Source organism: Euprymna scolopes, chromosome 10 (assembly GCF_053919585.1).
Source record: "Euprymna scolopes isolate OS-2025 chromosome 10, ASM5391958v1, whole genome shotgun sequence".
NCBI classification, from domain to species: domain Eukaryota; kingdom Metazoa; phylum Mollusca; class Cephalopoda; order Sepiida; family Sepiolidae; genus Euprymna; species Euprymna scolopes.
In genome coordinates this window covers 150,397,689-150,419,194 of record NC_136491.1, presented here as the reverse complement: position 1 = coordinate 150,419,194, position 21,506 = coordinate 150,397,689, and the positions used below count along the sequence as shown (strand labels likewise).

At 33.2% G+C, this 21,506-nt stretch overlaps 1 long non-coding RNA gene across 1 annotated transcript in view; it reads right to left on the bottom strand.

Moving 5' to 3' along the window:
* Nucleotides 1-2,209: 2,209 nt before the first annotated feature.
* Nucleotides 2,210-21,506, bottom strand: part of LOC145286429 (uncharacterized) — a 43,102-nt gene continuing 23,805 nt past the window's right edge. Inside the window, exon 3 of the long non-coding RNA XR_013869159.1 lies at nucleotides 2,210-2,392. This is a non-coding gene — a long non-coding RNA (uncharacterized LOC145286429). The remainder of the gene's footprint in view (nucleotides 2,393-21,506) is intronic.

Genomic DNA, 21,506 nt, shown 5'->3' with positions numbered 1-21,506 from the left:
TTTGAGATGTGAGTTGAAGCGTCTATACATGCTGTAGTAGACTTGTTGATCACTGTGCTCAGTACCGGCACCCCAAGTCGCGACCTTTGGTTACCCGCGCGATGATCGATGTAGTATGGATTTCTGGTTTGATTTTGCGTTTCCTTCAATCTTTCGATAGCTCAGATATCACCTGTGTGAGCCACGTCTACAAGTGAAACGCAGTAGTTTTTCAATTAGACTGGTTGACCCTGGCCGTTGATGAATAATTGATTTTTTCGCTCAGCGTCTTTTGTGCCTTGTCGTTGATTGGTTCTTTAGTTCTTCCACAACTGTCATGAAGTTCCCTATTACATCTCCAGAGCTCTGTTAGCCAATTCAGGTTCTATATCAGTCTGTCCGCCATGGGCGGCCCTACCAAATTACCGGAAACTATATTGTCATCCTTCCACAATTTAGGTCTAAAAAGAGTGCGTCTCTTTCATCCATCGGTAGGGCCTAATGAAACAATCCTGCAGTTGCCACTTTTTTCAGTACATTTTCACCTCAAACAAGGCACGTTGCCACGTTGATGTTGGTGGCTACTATCAGGGACCTAAGTTGCAGGGATACTACGTTGGTAGTTTAGCAGCAAGATGTCTGTTCACATTACACTTGAACTTCTGCATGTCAGTACAGTTGGGGAAGCAGGAAACCGGAAGAGAATTCCAAAGTACTGTAGTTCTGGGGAAGAAGCTATTAGAGTAAAAGGCTTTCTTACATCTAGGGATCTCAAATGTGTAGGGGTGGGACTTTGCTGCTTGTCGGGTTTGTCGAGGTATTTACGTCGAGGGAGTGCAAGGGCTTGTAGTTCGTCAGAGCATCCACCATTAAAATACTTGTAAAACAAGCAGAGATGCAACATTTCGTCGGTGGGACAGCGGCTGAAGTTTAGATGACAGTTCAGGACCTATTAGGTTGGCGACACTCTTTTGGACCCTGTCCAGGAGCGAGAAACTAATAGCAGATGCACCAGCCCAAATGTGACATGTCCATACATGGGCGAATAGTGGCTTTGTAGAGGTACAGGACACTTTCAGGCGTAAGTAACTTTCTAGCACGATAGAGAGAGCCCATTCACACAAACCATGACGTGGCGTTGATATTTGCGAAGGAAAAAAACGTCTATCAGTCTGACCGTTCGAGCTTCTCATGCAGATGCATATAACCATATACAAATCATTTGTAGGTGATATCTCTACTTATATAAAACGCATTGTGTGTGTGTGTGTCTGTGTATCTGTGTGATTTCATTCCCTATATACTCTACAACGGCTAGTGTAATAGAACGCGTATGAGCGCGTGCGAAAATATTACCAACTGGGTTGCGAAGATATTGGCAGTAGTAGCCGAAAAGGCACATATGCAAATTAGGAAGTGTGCGCGGGCTTTCATCAGCAAAAGGAATAAATACTCTACGTGGTTAGGCGGGAGAAGCAAAGTGCTCATCGAAAAAGATGGACGTGTAAAGAGTTTCTGTATGTTGTTCTATACGGTGTGAATGTTTTCCCTATTTTAGTGTCTAGTCTTTCTATGTTCCTTTTGTGGCCAGTCAACAATGCCCAAACTGTATGTTACCAAAGGCATGGCTAGTTGGTTAATGGCAGTGACCTTGATTTTGTTTGTAAGCTCTTTTTAAACATTTTCTTTTCATGGCGTATATATTCACTGCCAATTTTTTTCTCTCATCATGGCATGTTGAATTGAATCGTCCTTTTTTATGACAAGGTATTTCTATTTTTCCTGCTCTTCTAAAGTTTTGATATCAGTACTTTCATAAAACTGTATTTTTTTGTTTTGTTTCACCCTTCTTCCCAGCTCTGATAAAGCACTTGGCACAAGCTGTACGCATGTGTGTGTTTGTGTATAAACAAATTAGATATCGCCAATAAAAAAAAAGATGTAAAGAAAGAGAGGACAACCAAGGCGTTCTTTCCGTTTCTCTTTCGTGTCAGAAGTTAGTCGCTTGGAACGCCATTAATGTTTCGCGCACGGAAAATTCTTTTTGCTGCGTTCACCGCCCACTCATTCCTTCATTCGAACCCATTCGATCCCAGATCATACAATCACCGTAAACACACACACACACACACGCACACACACGCACACACATACATACACACACACACGCACACACATACATACACACACGCAACATCGATAAAAAAAAATAACGAACACATCATTTCAAAGCACAAAAAAAAACATGAAACATTTTATTTGGTTTCTGACGATAAAATTTTCTCCCGCGAATATACGAATCAGTCGTTTTTAACGTTTTCATCCCGCCGAGGTTTATAGGAATCGTAGACGTCCTCTAATTCCCTTAGTCACGAACATCAAAGAAATAAATGCGAATCACCATGCATGCACCCTGTAAACATTAATTATAAAGTTAGTGATGGCGCGGAATAATCGACTATGGTTACAAAGATACAATGTGATTTATGCCCCTTTGACATATATGCTGCCAACTGACCCGGCAAGCATCCCTGACTATACTAATATGCGAAAGTGTAGATATAGTGTGAAGAAATATCTCGTTGTCCAACTCCCTACAGTCCTGAATAGGAGCCCCTTACTTCCAGGTGCCTTGTTTAGGGTGGAAAAGAGTTAGAAAATAGTTGGATGTAGGAGGTACTATATGGGACATATTTTGCAGTGACACTATCTAGGGAGGTTGATGATAGTTTTTTAATCCTGTCTAGGAAAGGAAGGCTGATAGCAGATGCACCAGTTCAAATGTGGCAACAATACTCTATACATGTACGGATAGTGGTCTTATAGAGGTATAAGATACTCTCAGGTGTAAGTAATCTTCTTGCACAATAAATAGAGCGAATCTTCTTTACAGCAGTCTTGGCAATGCCTTCCACGTATCTGTTTAAATTAATGTTCCCTGAAAATGTTAAGCAGAAAGATTTGAACGGAGAGCTTGTAGGTAGTGTATCATTAGCCATGTTTATCAGTGGTTGAGATGGTTTCTTGTAATTATTAAAAGAAAGCAGTTTAGTCTTGGCAGCATTTGATTTTACCAGCAGTTTATGTCCCTATTCCACTACAGACTGATGGTCTTTCTGTAATGTTTAAGCCATTTCCTTAGATATGTATTCATTCTTTTCCCTCTCGTGTTTGTTATAGAGCACAGTGTCATCAGCAAATATGCCCATCTTGGAGTCAATTTTATCAGCTAGGTCATTTATGAATAAGAAGAATAATAAAAGTCCAAGGATCCACCCCTGGGGTACACTCGCATTTATATCTTGTTGTTTTCAAGAACAAGGACAACCTGGATTTTTCTATTTAAGACTTGATTATGTTAATTATTCGTCGAGTAATACTGTATGATTTAATTCTCATGAAAACACCGTGCCATACCCTGCAAAGGCCTTAGTTATATCTGGGGGCACTGCCCCAACCTATCCTTTCTTATCCAATACAACGCAGTTAAGGTATTTGCAGTAGAACAGGCTTGCTTAAATCTATATTGTTGGGTCGGAAAAGAAGTGTATTATCTATGAGGTTGTGAGTCTGTGCTCAATTAATATAGAACTCAAACATTGTGGCGAACGGAGGGATGAGGCTATTAAGGTAATAAATTATTGGGTGACTTTTTCGCCAAAATTCTTGTATACTGGTACCACAGAAGCAATTTCACTGTAGTCAGGAAAGTAGGAGTCGGTAAAATATATGATGAAGAGTTTTGAGAGAACTAGAGCAACTTCAGGAAGGCATTTTTTAATAGTATAGCCGGAACGAGACCAGGTCTATATGCATTTGAAATGTATAGACGTTTTATGCTGTTACAAGCTTGAGAAGGGATGGTTTTCAGATCATCGATTGTGGTTCCTGTTATAACGTAGCCTCCTTCTGTTAAGAGGAAAACCGAAGAAGACTACAGTTATAAGTGTAGTCCTAGATGGTTCAGCTCGAACATCCACAAAAATTTTGCGACTCAGTCTCAATCGCTTTCACGAGGACACGGTTGATATGACGCTAGATGCAATAGTTTGACGATCCTCCCTCTCTTCTCCCGATGTTTGTTGTTTTTCTTTCAGTTCACTTGCAAATAATAATAATAATAATCATCGACGCTGACACTGGTTGTAGTTTTCGTATAAAATTGATTATTTACAAGAAGAGAAAAATAAAAATTATTATATACAGTTTTTCACAGGAGAAATAAAATAAAAAGAATTAAAATGTTGGTTATAATTTCTCTTTCTGGTAGTTCGATAATATTTAAACAGGGCTCTTTTTCCTATTTTTACAACAGACTCCGTGCTTTTGCGGAGTGGTGTGGGGTGGTGGACAGTCACCCTCCGAGTTCACAGACTCCGAAACTTGAGCTCAAAACTTTACTCGAGACTCCAGATTGATTTGTCTTACTTTGCATTGCCTAATGTATAGAGGGTTGGTGTATGTCGGAGCGGACATTGGTTTTCCATGCAACTAACCCACGTTCGTTACGTCACACTTTGGTTCGCCCTGATTCGATAATCAGCCACCTCCCTCAGACATACCTATCAGGTAACTTTCCATTGAACAATAGTTCTCATCGACGATTTTCTCATGCACCTGACGGCTTCGGCCTTGGCCACAAGTTAACCTCTAGCCCAAACGATCGGCTAAATATCTCCAAATAATCACTTTTACAGCAATATTATTTCATATTTTCGACTTTGTTTTTTTCCGTTACTAAGAAAATGTACTTCATCTCGGCGACCACGCCATCTCTCTTTCTAGATGGCAGGGTTACCTTCTATCCTCTGGGATCTGTCTTTAAAATAAAAAGGCCCTGGTTCATCTTTCGCTCGCTACCTTTTAGGGCAATTTTCAACCATAGTTCTAATTCAGCACTCCTTAACCTCCTCTGAGGTATTCTCTTAACATCGTGGCTGGTTAGGTCACACTGTCTGCAAAGGAAAATCTGGGAGGGAGTGATTTGCTGGGTCCAAAGCAGAGTTGGAGGCAAACCGTTACATTGTTATAAATTTTCCAGAAATCAGGAATTCTTAATTTCTGCGCTTTAATACGTTTTCTGTTGGTTTTTGTATAAGTTCTTTTAGTTGCGGATTTCTGGGACTGATAAACTTTAAAATTCTCTCCTTGTTTCCTGCTTCCCTGACTGTATAAATATGCGGAAGTGTAAGTTTAACTCCCCCACAGTCCCTAGTTAGACACGATCCAAAATAGGAGCCCTTTATATCCTAAGTTGCACTATGATTTTGGGGTTTTAAAAGACTTCAGAAAATGGTAATTATGCACAGAAGCGAACTTGGAGCTGTCTTTATTTTCGTGACAAGTGCTCGACTGAACTTCAATCTTTAGTTCCTTCCTTGCCAAACTTTTACAAAAAACATTCGACTATCTGCAACCATCATAAACGATTTTCTCCACCCTCTGCCTGTGCCTAAATCTAAACGCAAATTCCATGAACACAGTTTTTTTCACAGAACACTATTCCGCTGTTCTGTTTCCCCGTTGAATACAATATCGTAGCCTTCAAATCCAATGTAAACAAATTCTTGTTGAGCCGTCCCCATAATTATCAAATTCTACCCAATCTACACCTTTAACGATTATTTCACTACCACATTACATTCATTAACACTTATCCTCGAGTTGCTTTCGTACATTGATAAGTTGTTACTTTAAAGTAAAAAAATAAAAGTAGAATAAAAGAAGAGTTTAAAATGAACCTTGGGTTTCGGCAGCTTCATAACTCTTGCTTCCTTTAATCTTTGTATTCCATGAACAATATTCTTGGCAAACCAGAAAGAATTGATGTTTACTGAATCAAAATCTAACCATCTAGACTTTTATTGTTGTTAGTTTTTTGTTTAAAGTAGTATTATTTAACTCGTTGCATCAAATGGCTTCATGTTTCGTCTGGGGCGATTTTCATAAAAGAAAATACTAGTTCAATCAATCTGACGGTGGATCTGTTGCTGACGAGCTAAGGTATGCTTATGTTCAATCCTAGGAGTCTACTTTTCGTGGCTTCACTTTCTCTTTAAACAGGGTTATGCCTACAGTCCTACTTAAGCATTTTAGGTCAATATGAACCTCTCCTTTTTAGAACGTCACCTGACCTTGTGTTTAACTTTCTATTAACACTCTACTGTATACTAGCACAATCAAATAATACCGAACCTGCAGTGACAATACGAACACAATCGTATAATATTAAATATGCATTTAAATAAGTGACACTGAAGCGGCCATTTGTAAATGAGTTTGAAAAACGAGGTGAAACGATAGAAAAAAAGCAGAGAGCGTCGATAAGAAATTAACTAAAGAGGGAAACAAGATGAAAATACTGAATATTGTATCTTCTAAGATTACCGCTGGTTAGTACGAGGGTCGTTTCTCTTTTTTTACTCAAAACATTAGAGAGCTACAAAAGCACGAGATATACCATTAAAACGAGCAACCCTTTGTACTTAAGAATTTATTTTTCTACATAGTCACCATTATTCTCAATGCACTTCTCCCAGCGATGAACGATGGCTGTGTATGGGCGTCCGGGCGTGTTTTTTTCATACGAGAGTCGTTCCAACCTCCTACTTTTTAATGTATAAAGTTGAAGAGCTAGAAAGGCAGGCGTGGTACCATTATAACGAGCTACCTTTTGCGCCTCAGAATTTATTTTTCTACACAGTCACTACTATTCTTAATGCACATTCGCCAAGATTACAATGACGCATTTCTGCCTTTCTCTTAGACTCTCACCCCATCAATATCTCCAACAGAGAGATGAAACTTTTAAATCATGAATGCATAAGGTCAGTCATCATAACAATGCAATTTGCGATCCCTCTAATCCATTTGAGTAGAAAAATAGGAGGCATTACTTGTGTAACGCGTCTCGTATTATGTACGATGTAAAAATGCTTTATTATATATATATTTATTATTCAGTGTTCGATCAGTGAAGAAAATGTCCTTACAGATCGAGTTAATTTTTATTTTGTCCCTTGAAGGAACTAAACTTACCCAACATTAAAAACTAACCTTGTATCTAAGTTTTTTCTTTGTGGGAAGGTAAGTAAATAGAGACCATTATTATGTTCGATCTTCAGCTGACTACCTGTATGATTTCGAATTTGGTCCAAGTACTAAACCTAAAACTTTGAAAAAATCTTGACAGACTTTTCATCGTATAGTTTAAATCAATCATCTTTTGTAGACCATAGATCGTAAAGTTAAACATTGATCGGCTTAGACAGTAGTTTGATGAATCAACATCAACATGATTGGTGTAGCATGCGACAGGACTTCCACATTTTCTAATTCTTTAATCTTGTTTCTGATCGTTCTGATGGTGTGCAGCTTTACATTGTTTTCTCGATACAAAGTGCGTTTCTACAAACAACAGTTTAGTGCTTTCCCGCCAAATTATCATGTAATGCAATAAAAGTGTCACCCACGTAACTAAACTGTGTCAATCGCATTATTGCAGATTAGTAAAATATCGATATTTTACTAGATATACGTCACAAAAAGATGAAAATTGTATCATCAAATAACTGTTTCCAAGTTTGTTATTTCCCAAAATTTTATTGAAATTCATACGATATTTACGAAGTTATGACATTTTATTTATTATCAAAAAATTTATGCCCATTGCTTTATTGCAGGTCTTTTAAAATGTCAAAAAAAAAGAGGTGATTAACTGTTATCAAAAAGGAAAGGGTTGTTGCTAGACTCGCAGAAAGATTGTTCATCAAAGTTATGGAGCACGAAAGGAATCCAAGACCTTCGGCTTCATTCCTGAACAACACCAAACCCAGAAAGGATAAGGGCACCAGGAGAAACATTTCACATCGTCATAGTTGGAAAATTCGTAGGGAAGTCAACCGAAACCCAAACAGCACCAGTGCTTCCATTTTTGCAAGAGTTGAAATCGCTCCAAGATCCAGGCAGGCCCGATGTAATGTGTAGAAGGATATGGCAAGTAACATCAAAACTATTTCAAGGCCTCCATTGAGCAAATATCTTAGGGAAAAATGAATGGCTTGGGCACAGAATTAAATGAAAATGGATTTCCAACGCGTCCAATTTACATATGAGACCCGTGCTACTCTTAACGGTCCGGATGGGCCAAAGTTTGGAACTCGGACCGATCTTAAACCCCTTACAGAGTTCATCGCAAACAAGGGAGTATAGCCATCATGTTTTAGGCGGGAATCATTGGGGATAAGTTGGTTGGGCCATTCAAGTTATATAAGGTATAAAACAGCAATGCGTACACGGCCTTTTTGGATAAACATTTATCACCATGGCTAAATGACCTATCATTGCCACGTCTCTTTCAGATAATTTTTTATGCATGACAATGCACCATCCCATTCTGCTAGGGCGACTGCAGCCTTCCTTGAATCTATAGGCTGTTTTGGAGAAATCCTCATGAGCTGCCCACCGTGTTCTCCGGATCTCAATCCCATTGAAGATCTCTGGTCAATATTGAAAAGAGGTGTTTATGAGGGGGGGGGGCAATTTACTTCAAAGGATGCCCTGTGAAGGAAAGTAGTTGATGTCAACCAGTTGATGAAAACCATAACCCATTTTCAGATCAAACAATTAACTTCTTCGGTGGGCAAAAGGTTGTTGAAAGTTATTTCCACAAATGGTGGATATGGCGATAAATAATTCATTTATTTGAGGCTTAGCAACTAGGATGTGCTTTTGTTTATTATTCTTTAACAGAAAAATATAAGAAAAAGTAAAATTTTCATGATTAACATTGTATTGTTGCCCTTATACAACATTTTAAGAGACCTGAAATTGTGCGATGGACTGTTGAAATTCCTTGATAAAGAATAAAATGTCATAATTTTCTTAATATCGCATAGATTTGAATAAAATTTTGGGAATAACTAACCTTAAAGCAGTTATTTGATTATACAATTTTTGTGGCATATATTTAGTGAAATTTTACTAATCTGTAATAAAGCGATTGACGCAGTTTATTCAGAAACCATTTGAAATTTTAGAATATATTTTTAATCCTTTGAGACGAGGCTTCATAATTAGTGTATTCATTCTTTTGCGAACTGTTAAACAAAATAAAACTATAAATGATATCGTTCACTACGGAACCGACAATAGTAGACCAGATAAGAACACAAAATTTGAATTTATACGATTATAAAATTTAAACATGATCGCCCTTCAAGAACTGTGGCACCGTGGACAGTTCAGGGTAAACATTGTCTGAAGATAGCGGTTTCAATTCTATCCAAGTAGACTTGAGGGTTAGTTAGCCAAAACGTAGTAACACAACAACTATGGAAGGCAGTAATTACTGGGGATATGATTACAAGACTCAGTATATCTATCCCATCGCGGTTAATCTCTTGAAAAAGGACAGAGAATGGGTTGGCCGAAACGTATACAACAACAATAACTATGAATGTCATGATAACAGTCCGCAAAAAAAATGAATGCACAAATTAAACGAAATAAACATATATCATAATACAGCACTGTTCAACCACCGCACAGATACTAAACTTCTTTTCGACCGACAGCAAGTTTGTTCTACTGCAGATATCTTAACTGTAATTACTGAACGCATATACCATACAATGGATAATAGCCTTATATATAAATATAAGGCTTTTGACAGCGCAACAGTTTTCTCATGAACATTTAATCATTAAGCAACATGATTTTTTACATGGGCATCACCACTTATCAAGGTCCAGAGACCACTCGAGGATAAAGGTTAAGAGTGTACAGTAGTCAATTGAACAATATAGTAATTTTTAATAATGAAAATTCGGTAAATTTGTTAACTTAAGTGGAACGGTTCATCAAGAACTTGTTTACGTTGGACTTGAAGACAATCAGATTATCTCTCTTATTCATAAATGACCTCCGTGATGAAATTGTCTCCGAGATGGGTATATTTGCTGATCCCACTACACTCGATAACAGACACGAGGGGAAAACGAATGGAGAAACATCTAAGGAAATGGCTGAAACCTTATAGGAAAATCTCCAGTCTGTAGTGAAATGAAGATATGCATACATGGATGCTAGCATTCAATGTTGCCAAGACTAAGTTTTTTTTCCTTTAATAATTACAAAAAATATCCTCAACCACTAATAGCTATGATTAATGATACGCTGTATGAAATCTCTTCGTTAAAACTTCTTGACTTAAGGTATACATAGAACATGAATTGGAACAAATATATCGAGGGCATTGTAAGACTGTTGCAAAGAAAATGGAGTCTCTTCCCTGCTAGAAAGTTATTTGCGCATGGTTATCCTGTACGTCTATAATGCCACTATTCGCCCATGAATGAAGTATTGTTGCCACATTTGGGCTAGTGCATCTGCTACTAGTTTCTCACTCCTAGACAGGCTTTAAAAAAAAGAATCGTCAACCCCGCACTGTCAACCAAACACTAACAAAGTTTTTTAATATTTTAAATTTACATTCCCAATTTAACACTTTCTTAAAAAATAGCTTTTAAAAATAATTTCTCTAAGTAAATGTTCGCAAATGAATTAGAATTCAATGTGTATATTGTACGATTAAGAAAGTATTTTTAAGTATAGACAAATAATAAATTAAAACAATAGACAAATAATAATTCGCCCATGTATGGAGTATTGCTGCCACATCTGGGCTGGTGCATCTGCTACTAGTCTCTCGCTCCTTGACAAGGTTCAAAAGAGAGTCGCAAATCTGATAGGCCCTGAACTGGCATCTAAGCTTCAGCCTCTGTCCCATCGACGAAATGTTGCATCCCTCTGCCTGTTCTACAAGTATTTTAGTGGTGAATGCTCTGATGAACTGCAATCACTTGTGCCCCCACGACGCGAGCACCCTCGACAAACCCGACAGGCTACTAGATCCAACCCCCACACTGTAGAGGTCCCTAGATGTAAAAGATCTTTTTACTCCAATAGTTTCTTCCCCAGAACCGCAAGACTCTGGAATTCCATTCCAGGTCCCTGCTTCCCCAACAGTACTGACGTGCAGAAGTTCAAGTGTAACGTGAACCGACACCTTGCTGCCCAAATCCCTACATAGTACCCCAGTAGTTGTTGCCCCTGATAGTAGCCCCCTACACCAAAGTGGCAATTTGCCTTGTTTGGGGTGAAAATGTAATAAAAAAAAAATAAATAAATAAATTAAAACAATAGACAAATAATAAATTATTACAATAGACAAATAATAAATTAGAACAATAGGCAAATCATAAATTAAAACAATAGACAAATCATAAATCAAAACAATAGACAAATCATGAATTAAAACAATAGACAAATCATGAATTAAAACAATAGACAAATCATAAATTAAAACAATAGACAAATCATAAATAAAAACAATAGACAAATCATAAATAAAAACAATAGACAAATCATGAATTAAAACAATAGACAAATCATAAATAAAAACAATAGACAAATCATAAATTAAAACAATAGACAAATCATAAATTAAAACAATAGACAAATCATAAATTAAAACAATAGACAAATCATAAATCAAAACAATAGACAAATCATAAATAAAAACAATAGACAAATCATAAATTAAAACAATAGACAAATCATAAATCAAAACAATAGACAAATCATAAATTGTTACAATAGACAAATCATGAATTAAAACAATAGACAAATCATAAATCAAAACAATAGACAAATCATAAATAAAAACAATAGACAAATCATAAATTAAAATAATAGGCAAATCATAAATTAAAACAATAGACCAATCATAAATTAAAACAATAGACAAATCATGAATTAAAACAATAGACAAATCATAAATTATTACAATAGACAAATCATAAATAAAAACAATAGACAAATCATAAATTAAAACAATAGAAAAATCATAAATTATTACAATAGAAAAATCAAAAATTAAAAAAATAGACAAATTATTAATTAAAACAATAGACAAATCATTAATTAAAACAATAGACAAATCATAAATTAAAACAATAGACAAATCATAAATTAAAACAATAGACAAATCATAAATTATTACAATAGAAAAATCAGAAATTAAAAAATAGACAAATAATAAATTAAAACAATAGACAAATCATAAATAAAAACAATAGACAAATCATAAATAAAAACAATAGGCAAATCATAAATTATTAACATAGACAAACCATAAATAAAAACAATAGACAAATCATAAATAAAAACAATAGACAAATCATAAATTAAAACAATAGACAAATCATAAATAAAAACAATAGACAAATCATGGATTAAAACAATAGACATATCATAAATTATTATAATAGACAAATCATAAATAAATACAATAGACAAATCATAAATTCAAACAATAGAAAAATCATAAATTATTACAATAGAAAAATCAGAAATTAAAAAAATAGACAAATTATAAATTAAAACAATAGACAAATCATTAATTAAAACAATAGACAAATTATAAATTTGAACAATAGACAAATCATAAATTCAAACAATAGACAAACCATAAATTAAAAAAATAGACAAATAATAAATTATTACAATAGACAAATCATAAATTAAAAAATAGACAAATCATAAATTACAACAATAGATAAATCATAAATTAAAACAATAGGTAAATCATAAATTAAAATAATAGACAAATCATAAATTAAAACTATAGACAAATCATAAATTAAAACAATAGAAAAATCAAAAATTAAAAAATAGACAAATCATAAATTATTACAATAGACAAATCATATATTAAAACAATAGACAAATCGTGTATTAAAACAATAGACAAATCATAAACAAACAATAGACAAATAATAAATTAAAACAATAGACAACTCATTAATTAAAACAATAGACAAATCATTAATTAAAACAATAGAAAAATCATAAAATAAAACAATAGACAAAAAATAAATTGGAACAATAGACAAATCATAAATTAGAACAATAAGCAAATCATAAATTAAAACAATAGACAAATCATTAATTAAAACAATAGACAAATTATTAATTAAAACAATAGACAAAAAATAAATTGGAACAATAGAAAATCATAAATTAGAACAATAGGCTAATCATAAATTAAAACAATAGACAAATCACAAATTAAATCAATAGACAAATTATAAATTAAAACAATAGACAAATCATAAATTAAAACAAGAGAAAAATCATAAATTAAAAAAATAGACGAATCATAAATAAAAACAATAGACAAATCATAAATTCAAACAATAGACAAACCATAAATTAAAAAAATAGACAAATAATAAATTATTACAATAGACAAATCATAAATTAAAAAATAGACAAATCATAAATTACAACAATAGACAAATAATAAATTAAAACAATAGGCAAATCATAAATTAAAATAATAGACAAATCATAAATTAAAAAATAGACAAATCATAAATTACAACAATAGACAAATAATAAATTAAAACTATAGACGAATCATAAATTAAAAAATAGACAAATCATAAATTATTACAATAGACAAATCATATATTAAAACAATAGACAAATCGTGTATTAAAACAATAGACGAATCATAAATTAAAACAAGAGAAAAATCATAAATTAAAACAATATACAAATCATAAATACGAACAATAGACAAATTATAAATTAAAAAAATAGACGAATCATAAATTAAAACAATAGACAAACATAAATTAAAACTATAGACAAGTATACCTTTTTTAGATACGGCGAACTATAAATTGACAATTCTTTTTTCTTTAATCGCAAATGTCGCAACTATCTGTTATTTTTTGTTTAGCTTAGTTTGGCAATTCACCATGAAAAGATCGACACCCGGGCAGAGTTTGCAAATTGGAAATGATACGATCAATTTATTTAGATAAACGTTTGATGAACGAATAATTTCGCCAATAGGATTTTCAACGGGCGAACTCGTTTGTGCGATTGAACACTATTACATATTTTTTTTTTTTGGGGGGGGGGTAATATGTAAATATATGTGCTCTAATGAACTAATATGTAATATGTGTGCTCTAATGAACTAGACATAAGGTACCACTATGAAGACAACATTCGATGTATTATTGCCGCATTCAGTCTAATTTCATAAACCCCTATATACGCACAAGCCGGGGGTCATATGTCATAAATTGCATTTAAATTATAAATTCCGAAAATGTATATTTCGAATAAACTACATATTTGTACAATTATATGTGTCTGATTTATGCTAATGTAAAATTCTACGTCGCTAAAAAATACGTTATATATATACGTGTGTGTGTGTGTGCGCGTGTGTGTGTGTGTGTGTGTGTGAGAGAGAGTTTAAGGTTTTTCTTTATGTTCGACTGTTTTAATTCTATTTTTATTTTTCTTATCTATATTATTTATTATTATAATGTTATTTTTATTGTTATTCATATTTGTATTATTATTTTTATTATTATTTATGTATCTTATTATGTTTGATTTTTCGTAAGCCATTACAATCTAAACTTTGCCTTCAGATGCAAATCGATATCACAGGCAATATCGACCGAAATCTACACAAGCAGAATGGCTGCCATCGTTTTTCGCATTAATCGATGGCGCCAATTCTATTCCACACCAAAACCGAATTTACGGCCGCTAAATTACAGAAAAATTGGATATTCGGGACACTGAGACGCGACTTTAAGGTGTGGTTTTGAAGGAAAACAGTCAAGCATTAACACTTCGATAGTCGATATATATATGTGTGTGTGTGTGTGTGTGTGTGTGTGTGTGTGTGTGTGTGTGTGTGTGTGTGTGTGTGTGTGTGTGTGTGTGCATATATATATTCACACATGTTTGTCTGTATTTTAATATATATATATATATATATATATACATACTAGCGGGGGTACCCGGCGTTGCCTGGGTGGTTGGAGGTGTGTGTGTGTAATGGGAGGGGGAGTAAAGTAAAGAATAAGCGAAGTAATAACCTGCTTAAATATTAAAAAACGGTGTTAAACTTCTTTAAAAAATCGGGAAAAAAGCGAACAAACGTAAAACTTCTTTAAAAAAAATCGGAAAAACAAAAACCCAAAATAAGGGAAAAAATGATGAATGTGTTCGGAAAAACAAACCAAAAAAACACAGTGAAAAGTGAAAAATATGACATAAATAACCCTTCGATTCGGTTAAGTCCATGGTGCGTCTCACCCAGTAGAAAGCATTGAACGAAAAGAACGTTAAAATTCCATTCCAGTATTTTTAAGCAACTACAAAACGAAATAAAACGGGAATGATGTTTTATATGTTTATTTTATAAAAAAAAAGAAATGGAAAGAATTCTTTTTTCTTTTAGTGCATAAATGTTGAGAAAAATGGTAATTAAGCAACGTAAAAGTAAGCGTAGGATAAAAATTAATGTTTGTGGAAATGTCGTTATCGGTTAATTCCGTGGTGCCTTTTACCCAATAGGAAGCAAAGAACCGAAAAGACACGATAAAATTCTATTCCAGGTTTTTTAAGCTACTACGAAGCACAGAAACCCGAAACCGGCGTTCCTTCGTAACTGTCCCTTGTGAACGATCCCGCAATGGTGTGAGTGGTGGCAGGAGAAGGAGGAATTAATTAGAGAGAAACGATTTTACTAGTTCCATTGATTGTAACCGATTTTGGCAGTGAACTCTCAGCAGAAAAAATATAGGAATCTACGATTATCGAGGAAGTGGAGAGGTAATATGCCTATAACACACCTTAGATATTGTGCTGCAGTTTGTGCATATTACATTTACATGAAATTTCTTGATTTTTAATCATATTATGGTCAAAATCATAGGGGGAAAATGAGTTCAATTTATATATATATATAGTCTTGGGAGTTTTTTAACCTTTAAAACTATACAAAAAAATTTTAATTTTTACTTTTAGCATTCGTTAGAAAACTATTTAGTAGGTCATTTAGTAACCTGCAACTACTGCTTCAACTTGCTCTCGAATTAACTATAGTATCAATGTAATAATAATGATAATAATAATAAGAAGAAGAAGGAGAAGAAGAAGAAGAATCTAAATGTGACTCTTCGAGAGTTTCTGCACTTTGATAATAGATTCTTTATTTCTGACATTTTATAATGTATATATGTGATGTCATTAAAAATAATAGGATTAAAAAATATATGGGGTCACAAAATGCGGTTCAAGAATAGATTTCACAACCATATAATATTTTTCCAAAATAAATGAGAAAGTAAATATATAACCAACATATCTAGCTAAATGGATAAAGACATACTATAGCGTACAACTTAAAATAGTCAATATTAGCAAGAAAATATATACGAAATAAAAGTGGGTGCTGCATCCCCTGTATCTCCGAATAAATAGAAAGCAAACATTAATACAATATTGTTTGCATAAAAATGAGTATTTACTATTCCGACCAAAACATTACTAAGTAAATTATATCATAACAATGTCTGTATTTAATAGTTTCAGTTAAAAGTATTGGGAGGGAGAACAGAAATGATAAGAAGTAGGATCTCATAGAGTCATACATGCATAAACATAAGTCTGTTGGTCCCCTGTATTTAATTATCACGGTAGAAATTAATAAAGCGATAATCATTAAAAGCATTTAAAAACAATATTATAGATAAGAGACATAAGGAAATATTTTATATAAAATAATAATAATATTAAATAGTGTTTTTATAAACTTTTAAGATAAGATTTAAAATAATAATAACAATATATGGAGTTTTTATAAGTTTTTTAAGATACAGATCTGATGAATACGTGACTAAATATGCAGCAATAAAATAATTTTGCAGACCTATTAATCGCATTACGATAGTCGCATTACAATATTGTAATGAATACATTTTGAAAATAAATAAATGATTAACTGAGAAAACTTGATATTTGGAACTTGGAGAATTATTATATGATGATACTATATATGCTCTGGAGCCCAATAGAAAACAGCCATTGAGCTTGAACATTTTTAAAATATATATATAATTTTTTTCATTATAAAATAGTTTATTATAGAAAAGATTTTAAATCCATTACGATTTGTATAAACAAACCGAGTGCATTGCAAGTAAATGATTAACCTATAATTAATATATATACATCCATATATATGTGTGTGTGTCTTTATGATTGTGTGTATGTAATAAATAATAATATAAATGTGTTCATGTGTGTATGTAAAAAGAATATATATATATGGGTGTATATATATGAAAAAATATATTTTTTATTCAATTTTCACCCCAAACAAGGCACAGTATTACTTCAAAGTAGGGGAGTGTACTATCGGGGACATAAGTTGCCGGGGTATTATGAATGGAGATGAGTAGCAAGATTTCTGTTCACATTACACTTGAACTTCTACATGTAAGTACAGTTTGGAAAGCAGAATCCCGGAAGGGAGTTCCAAAGTCTAGCAGTTCTGGGGAAGAAACTATTGAGGGAGAACGCTTTCTTACACCTAGGGATCTCTACTGTGAAGGGGTGGGATTTAGCTGCTTGTCGGGTTTGTTGGAGGTAGTCACGGGTACAAGTGCTTATAGTTCCTCAGAGCATTTACCATTAAAGTACTTGTAGAACAGGCAGAGGGATGCAACATTTCGTCGATGGGACAGAGGCTAAAGCTTAGATTACAGTTCGGGACCTATCAGGTTGGCGATTCTCTTTTGAACCCTGTCCAGGAGTGAGAGGCAAGTAGCAGATGCACGAGCCCAAATGTGACAACTACTTTATTTAATGTAACAAATTTTATAGCATTAATTAAAAAAATGTAAAATGTGACGATATTATTTAAAACAATATTGCTCTCTAATACAATGCACTATTCTTGCTATTCTCTGCCTGAAGAACTCCATCAGGTGCAGATGGAACAATTTTTCCCTGTTTTGTTTAACAGTCTCCTCACGTGTCTTTTTGCATGTGACTACAAACTTACAGAAAAATATCGATTTTAATTACTTTTAAATGTATTTGAATCTTTAATAATGAAGCACATAAATGTTGTTAATTATTTGTAAACGTCTTAAAAAAACTAAACTTTGATAGTTTGGGTATGAACTGTGTCATTGATTGACAAAGTTTTCCTCGTGAACAACAGGAGCATGCTGATGATTGCAATTCTGAAAACCATCCAAATTATTCTTGTCCCCGGCAAAATCCACGAACAAATTATTGGTCCCTGTTTTCAAACGCTGTAATGATGCTTCTATTTCTCCCTCTCTTCACTAATCAGAAATCAAATCATTTTTTTTTCTGACAAATAATCAGAGGTGACTTTTTCAAGGCATTCATCATCAAGCCACAATACCAGCTTCTTTTTTGTTATTAATGTTTTTGTAATGTTAAATGATTTGCTTTGGTTTTAACGTCCCAAATTCTCGTATGAACAATGAATGGGTATCTTAGTAAAATAGAGTTATCTCCCTCAGACCACTGACGAATTATCCAAAAACGCCCCAAGTAATATATATATATGTATATATATATATCACTCTCTCTCTCTCTTTCTCTCTTTCTCTCTCTCTCTCTCTCTCTCTCTCTCTAAATATATGTATATATATAGAGAGAGAGTGAGAGAGAGAAAGAGGGAGAGAGAGAGGTACGAGGCTTGTTCCAAAAGCAAAACCTTTTATTTTTCAACTCAAAAATTGTAGAGCTCGAAACAGATTTATAAAATTTAGTAAAAGCGATAAAATCCTGCATAAAATTTTACAAGATTTAATAACTCAGTAAGAAAACGCTGGTTTGTGTAGTCATGGGTTTGACCCTTGCCAAAAGGTTTAGCCAAACTGACGATAGTTGATAGATAGAAACACGCGTATTAATGGATAACTTTTATGCACGTAAAATATTTCAATATCTAAAATAAAACAAAATAGTCAATAAATAAATACGTCCCGTCAATAACTATTCGCATTTATATGCAAAACAAAGTACAGGTAACTCCCTGATCGCTTAGGTAGCGAAATTAAATTTTAAAAAAACAGTGTTTTAAACTGTTAATATCACTAAAAATATTAACAACAGATCTTATATATAACTGCTTAAAAGCTTTCGGTAAGAAGTCAGCAACTAGATATTACTAATCAAAGTTACTAAGGCAATAAAAAGAACGAGAATTAATAGATATGTTTGTATCACTGTGATATTTATATGGTTCAAATATGTTGATTAAAAATATTTCGCAGCGTAGTTTTATTTGTCAATCACTGAGTAAGTTTCAACATTGCGTAGAGTTTGCAGGAATATATATTTACATAATTCACATTATTACTGATATTGATAAATCATCATATGTCGAACGCTTTTCATATTACTTATCTAGATTCAGTCGAAGATTCTCATCAAATGAATATATTCCCTAAACATTGAAAGGCATATTTGAAACAGACGTAGGAATTGCATATGGTTTAATCCACCTTACTGTGCGCACACCCAAAACAACTTACCAAAAGAAATTCGTTCATGTAAATACTGTTGGTCTATAAAAGTAAATCGAGTAAGGAAAATATATTATGGAAAACAAGCTACACAAAATCTTTATAATAGATCATTTTCCTACTAGAATTTTAAAGTCTAGTCTAATCTTAGATTTCATCCAGCGATGGGACAATGATGACTGGATTCAAAGACTATTAGAAATATTTCCGTATGTGTTCACCCAAATGTTTGAGGGACTTTGATGATCATATGATTGGTACATCTGTCAGTGGATCAGTTTGAGGATCGATTGTTCGGTGGATCGGTTGGTGAGTTATTAACTGGATTGGTTGGTCAGTAGATCAATCAGTTAATAGGTCAATCAGTAGATTAATAAGTTGGTTGATCAGTCGGTCGGTGAATAGGTCAGTCATTGAGTCAGTTGGTTGGTCAATGGATCAGTAAATAGAATAGTCAGTTTGTGGATCAGTCATTTAGTGGAGGGATGGTCAGTCGCTATTAGAGTATATGCCTGTAAGTCCTTCATATGGCTTAAGTTATACAATAATTGCATTTTCAGCAGTCTATCACAAACAAGTTTTTAAATAGCATTTCCAGCGTAAAACGCGTAGATTAAATGGCTATATTTTAGAAATGCTGTTTTCTGTCAGCTTTCAATTTTTTGCAATCGTTTTTATATTATAAATTTTTATAAATTTTATATTATAAATTTTCTTTTGATTCTTGTCGGCGTGTTTTCGTCCAGCGACACCGACCCACACTTTTTCACAATGTGCGCCATTTTCCAGTCGCTTGATGGTGCCACATTTTACGCTAGCCTATGGAGATAAGGGGGGATGACGCGGGTGACGTGTGTTCAGGAAGGAATAAAGGATGGCACGCAACAACAATATCGATGAGTTGGTATTCCGCTCAGCCTCTCACATGTTGGTAGCGGTGGTGGACAGGCAATTTTTGTCGGCGATGCTAGATTTTCTATATCGGTTATCTGCTTTCATTCATCAATAATATTTTTTATTTATCAATTTTTATTAAGAACATCTCTCTCACTCTCTCTCTCTCTCTTCCTCTCTCTTTCTCTCTCTCTCTCTCTTTATATATATATATATATATATATATATATATATATATATATATAGATATAGATATATTAACACCAGCATGGCACGAAAGGGAAAATACACACGTCCTGTAAAATTTTGATGATTGAATTCGAAAGAATTAAAGTTTAATGAACAATAATGTTAATTAAACAAAATAGTTTTTGCACTTTCCTAGTTTAAAAATAAATTTTAATTCTCATATAAACAGTGTTTTTAAACAATGGACTTCCCGTATATTTTTACACAAGGTTACGCCCAGCACATACATTGTATCAGGCTTGAAAACCTAAACCTCGAAGTTCATGAGGACGTGCAAAGTATTATGGCAAGAAAGGTAAAGAAACAAACTTTCTAAAGAAGAATATTTTACAATTTGCATACGAAAAAATGTCATTTTAATGAAACATCATGTTTATAAAAATTCTTGTATTGGACTGGTTTTAAAAATCTTCAAATTTAAATTACAATATAACCAATACTTTTTAAAACAGTGGAATTCTTTTATATTTTCATATATATACATATATATATTTATATATATATATACATATGTATATATATATATATATATATATATATATATATATATATATATATATATATATATATATATATAAAGAGAGTTAGAACAGTAGTCTAAAGATCAGAGTGTATTAGTCTAGCCGCCATAATGAATTTTGATGAAACGAAACAGAACTGTATATTGATGACTATATATATATATATATATATATATATATATATATATATATATAAAATTTAAAGGGTTAGAATAGTAGTCTAAAGAGCTGAGTGTATTTTAGTGTGATAGTAAAATTACTAATTTAATTAAAATACAAGAAAAGAACAGTGCCCGTGGTAATTCAGATATATAATAAGCTCGATATGCAAATATCCTAGAGCTCCGTTAATATTTAGTAATGTGATTGATAATTTTAAATTCAAATTAGAATTAAATTAAAAAGCTGT